The sequence below is a fragment of the Salvia splendens genome, chromosome 9 (assembly GCF_004379255.2).
Source record: "Salvia splendens isolate huo1 chromosome 9, SspV2, whole genome shotgun sequence".
In the NCBI taxonomy this organism is placed as follows: domain Eukaryota; kingdom Viridiplantae; phylum Streptophyta; class Magnoliopsida; order Lamiales; family Lamiaceae; genus Salvia; species Salvia splendens.
In genome coordinates this window covers 13,738,533-13,744,532 of record NC_056040.1, presented here as the reverse complement: position 1 = coordinate 13,744,532, position 6,000 = coordinate 13,738,533, and positions in this window count along the sequence as shown.

The window sequence follows — 6,000 nt, the reverse complement described above, 5'->3', positions numbered from 1 at the left end:
ATCATATTATATTGTCATTGCATATTAAATTATCATTTTTACTATAGTATATTAAGTGTGTGCCATAGAAGATATATTTAGTGTTAGGATCAATTAGTATAGTCGAATAGATAGTTTCCTTTTTCGAGAATTTTTATGTAAGTGTATATAATATATAATGAGTATGGATTATTTTATTTGTATTAAATGATTAATATAAATGTGTATGCATGTGTACTAACGTAAATGTGTGCATGGAATTATATAGTACTACTATATAAATATGTACTTAAATATATATATATATATACATATAAAATAGTGTAATAAATACATACGTGTACGTGTAGGAGTGTGTAGAGTGTAACAATAGGTTATATTATTATATTGATATGCATGCATTATTAAGAATAAGGACTCACTATAGAGCCACACGTGTATATATATATTTATAAATGGAATTGAGTTAAGTGGTGGAAAGAATATAAGATGTACACTTTTTTATTAATATAAAGAAAGTCGGTTTATGGAGGATATAAAACAATAAAAATAATAATCATGGGGAGGAGATGAGTTTAGTTAGGGGGATTCAGAAAAAAAAACCGAAAGGAACTTTTGGGAGGAAAAAAAAAAAAAGAGAACGAGAAGGGGAAGATAGCTTTCGGTAAATAGGCGAGAACTTTTTCTATCTCAAATTCACATAAAACACTTTAGTTTTTAATCAAAGGTATTATTTATATATATATATAAGTGGGAGGTATAATTGAATACATATGTGTAGAGAATATATTTAATTACACAGTAGTTAGCTTATAGCTAATTTTGACTCTTAATCATAAATTAAATTTGTGTTCATTATATAGCATCACGTGTTGTGGAGCGAGAAGCAGGAACAAGTTCCCGACTAGATTACCTATCGTGATAAGGTGTGTATAAATCACACTTTTAGTTTTACATGTGTTATGTGGTTGGTTGTTATATGTTGAATTGGAGTGAATTATGTGATTAAATGGTGTGAAATTGATATATTATGAATTATTTGATTTTGATGGGCGAATATGATATAAATATTTGATTGTTGAATCTGGACATGTTTGTTCAGATTTATTGGATAATTTGATGGAATATGGTATGGATATGTTATTAGTGCAGATGATATGTTTATGATACCTATGATGTGAATCATTGGATTAAAAAGGATCTGTGACGGTTTTGCCCTGGATCTGAAATTACAGTGGATATATTGGGACCTTCGGGTCAACATATTGGGACCTTCGGGTCAACATATTGGGACCTTCGGGTCAAATCATAATGGGACCTACGGGTCAATCATATTGGAAACCCCGGGCAGATACCAGGCTTGACTGTTACAGAATAATAAACTGATTAGAGTGACATATGCATATGAATATGAAATGGTTTGTTTTTAAATTATGTTATATATTGTTTCTGATTATATGTATTGATAAAAGAATATGCGTGATGTTTGTATCATGTGAGATTAAAGGTAGAATTTATATATACTGAGTTGTGGCTCATATAAACCACTAAATTTTTCAGGAATAAGATAGCAGTAAAGTTTTGACTGACGTGGGTCATAGGAACTCCACGCGTTATCAGGTTCGGCGGCTGACGCATATTGACAACCTTCTCCTCCTCATCTTTTTGCATGTAGATAATTGTATAGTATATAAAGTGGCGAGAGGGTTCCACTACTTTACAGGATATTTTGAAATATGTATCGGATAAGTGTTGGTTAGAAATTTATATAATATGTGTGTTCTATGTATTAGTCACGTGTATTGATTGCTTTTATGATAAAAGATTTATTTATTATAAGAGTATACGTCAGAGGGGTGGAGGTGTGACAGATATTCTCTTCCATTACTAGTAAAATAATACCGAGTCGTTCAACACATGGATGAATACTCATAAAAATCGGCTATCATACACAACAGAAGATAAGTTCTACTTACATTATAATGTATCAATTAAAATATATTTATTCAACTATTATATTTATAGTTAATTCTACATTGTTTCCGAGTACCAATTTTGTTTCTTGAATCTCTCAATACATCGAAGCTAATGGTTTCCTATTTATCCAAGCCCTCTAACTCAAGTGGTTGAGGAGGAAGGCAAGGATACCGCGCCATCCTAGAGGGGTCACGTGTTTGACCCCTGGGAGGCCCATCTTGAGATTAATTTCCCTTGGGGTGACAGTCGATAAGCCGTGTACCAGTTCTAGAGTCGGCCATCTTGGTCCCATCTTGGGATTAATTTCCCTTGGGGTGACAGTCAATAAACCGTGTACCAGTTCTGGGGTCGGCAGGTTGACTCGTTGGTACCCAACCTTTGGGGGTGATAGTTGACTATGTCGTGTACCAGTTCCGGGGTCGGAAAGTTGACTCGCTTGCTCCTAAGGGGACAACGAAGCGCGTCTCGGTGGTAAGACGCTTCACCTCCGACCGTTAGGCCGGGGGTCCGAGTCACTTCGGGGGTAGGTGGGGGGAAACACCGTCGATCCTCCTTTAAAAAAAATTATGGTTTCCTATTTAAGGTTATTTTTTTTAATTTCAAGAGGCATAAATAGATCGCGGCCCAAGTCAAATATTTGGTTATTTGAAAATAAAATAGCCTTTTTATGTACTGTATCCGTTTTGCTACACCTATATGAATGGGGGAGTCTAATTTTGATATTATCTGCAGTAACCGCCATGCTTTTCATTATACTATCTTCGTAGCTATTCCCCCCGTTTCATAATAATAGAGTTATTTTACCATTTTGATATGTTACATAGTAATAGAGTCATTTTTCTTTTTAATAAAAGTCAACACATTTTTCCACACCTACTTTATTCTCTCTACCTTTTTCATTTTCTATTTACTCCTCATTTACCTAACTCACCTAACACAATTTTTCTTAATCTTCGTGCTGAAAAGAAACGCCTCCATTACTATGGAACGGATGGAGCACTAGTGTAAGAATATAATTTAATGTTCATTTATAAATACATCCATTTTTATAAGGTGTTGGTCTTATAAATACGTACTGACGTATCTATCAAATTTTAAGGGTGAAATTAGAAAATGGCCTCTGGATATTTAAATATCTACCAAAAAAATCAGTGATGCATCTAGTGACAAACTTGTAGTTATGTCTTTAGTTTTACAAATTGTACTCAATTAAATGGATTTGCCAATTTACATTATGGACTGGTTTGCCATTCAATGTATTTGCCACTTGCCAAATGGATGCAATTCCTCCTTTATTTGTCAATTTTGATAATTTGCAATTATTTGTCAATTTTGATAATTTGCTTCATGCATGCAACTTTGAGCCTGTTTTAATAAATGGCAAATACTAGGAGTATCATTTATTTTACAAATTGTACTCAATTAAATGGATTTGCCAATTTACATTATGGACTGGTTTGCCATTCAATGTATTTGCCACTTGCCAAATGGATGCAATTCCTCATTTATTTGTCAATTTTGATAATTTGCTTCATGCATGCAACTTTGAGCCTGTTTTAATAAATGGCAAATACTAGGAGTATCATTTATCACCCAAGGGTGTCCACAATAATAGAGCCCGTGGCCATGAGTCAAGCCACAAAACTTGGCCTAGGCCACAAAACTTGGACGAGCCACCAAAAATACTTGTTCGCACTATAGTAGACAAGCCCAAGCCACCAAATATTACTTTTTTTCCCCATTTTTTGAGGTATTTTTATTTAACTACAATAAAAATTATTGGACTATAATAATTATAAAAAAGTGCATAATTTAATAAAAACAAAAATTAAAACCAAATCTTCGTTGTATTATAGAAAGTGGTAAAATTATACAACGAAAATTATCGACATCACACAAACTACACCGCGAACGCATATCACGCTCTGCCCCCCTACGATTCCAGACCTCTTCAACCAAATCAGCCTGCAGTGTCATATGTGATGTTTCCCTCCGCATATCGGTGAACCATTGGATCAAGTATGCATCACTACGCGGTACACCCATCTGAGTGGGGCTGTGGCAATACCGTGACTCTTACTAGCACCCTCTTCCGGTGCCCTGCGCTCTGCAGCAAATCCTTCGTCATCTATTATCATATTGTGCAATATGATATTGCATACAAGATGGAGGCAACATCATTTTCGTGCCAAACTCGTACCGGGCACCGTAGAATGGCCCATCGCGATTGGAGGACACCAAAAGCTCGCTCAACATCCTTCCTAGCACCCTCTTGTTTTGCCGTGAAATAGGATTGCTTCGGCCCAACCGGTTGTCGGATCATCTTGACAAACACGGGCCAACGAGGGTATATCCCATCGGCCAAATAGTATGCCCTGTTGTATTGCGTGTCGTTGGCCACGAATCTGACCGTCGGACCCTAACCCCGACACTCGTCATTGAAGAGATGAGACGACTGTAGAACGTTGATATCGTTGTTCGATCCTGCGACACCAAAATACGCATGCCAAATTCGCAAACGGTAGTCAGCAACGGCTTCTAGTATCATCGTGGGGTGTCTCCCTTTGAATCCAGATGTGAATTGCCCCTTCCAAGCCACCGGGCAGTTCCTCCACTCCCAGTGCATGCAATCGATACTGCCCAACATCCCCAGAAAATGGTGCACCGTCCTGTGCATATCTATCAATCTCTGTCATTCATCAGCATTTGGCTTCCGTAGATACTCCCGACCGAAGATATCCTGGATGCCATTACAAAACTGTCTCAGTGTCCTTAGGGAAGTTGTTTCACCCATCTGTAGGTATTCGTCGAACATGTCAGCGGGACCGGCATAGGCAAGCTGCCTAATTGCAGCGATACACTTCTGATATGTCGACAATTCGGGTCGACCACTAGCATCACGTCGCAGTGTGAAGCACCTGTACCGCTGCGCCAATGTCGTCGCTATATGGATGAAGAGCCGTTGCGACATTCTGAATCGGCGACGGAAAATCTATGGCGGATAACGGGGGTTATAGCCAAAGTAGTCTTCCATCAACCGCTGGTCGGTCCCGACATGGTCACAGCAGATTATCCGGTGATGATGGAACGGTCGAAGGACCGCCGTCGCCTCCTCCTCGTCAGCTTCACGTTGCACCTCTTCAACCAGTTCATCGAACTCCCTATCGACCAATTGTTGAAACTCATCGTCGGAACTCATTTTTTCAAAGTAGAATTGAGATAAATTGAAAAGAGTGGAGATTGGAATGAGGTAAAAAATGGGTAGATTTATAGAATTAAGAGAAAAAATTCAAAAAAGAGGGGAGCCGCTGCTCTCGGCCGCTGTAATAGGAGAGCCGCGGCCCGTGCCCAAGGGCCGCGGCTGAGCAATCAATAGTATTGTATTTTTAGGGATTAATTAGTGTAAACTTAATATTGTATTATCAAGTCTAACAATTAGGCAATGGTTTTTAAATACATGAAAATTGGATAAATGTCCAACTCGAAGAATTAACATGATAAAAAAATTAAATCATAGGACTATTCATTTACTACTTAGTAAAATCAATTGATACATTTAATGTTCATTTTTACTCAAGTTTTATTAAGATAATAATAATCACTGATCAATTAGTTTAAATTTACCATCAAAGTATCCAAATTGTGGATTACACTATAATCAACAGTCTCCGTTTAATGACTAGCACGCAACTCCTTTGGTAAGATAGATAACACATCGGGATAAATTCTATTAATAAAAATGACATTTTTGTTATAGATTTTTATCCCTACATGAATTATACATCCTACCAAACATGCGCTTATAGGATCTTAAGTCCGCACTCTTGGCATCAAACCTCCTACTTCTATTAATACAAAGAAAACAAGTTCAATCTTATGGTTTCTTTCAATCTTATGGAGTAGTAAAATGCAGTAAATAAAACTCAGAAGTATGAATTCTTGCTTCAACTATACATCTATTGAAGCCTCTATTTGGGAGTCTTTATTACTCAATCTGAAGGAACAGTGATGGTTGATCGACAAGAACAAGAACTAGAGAGAAAG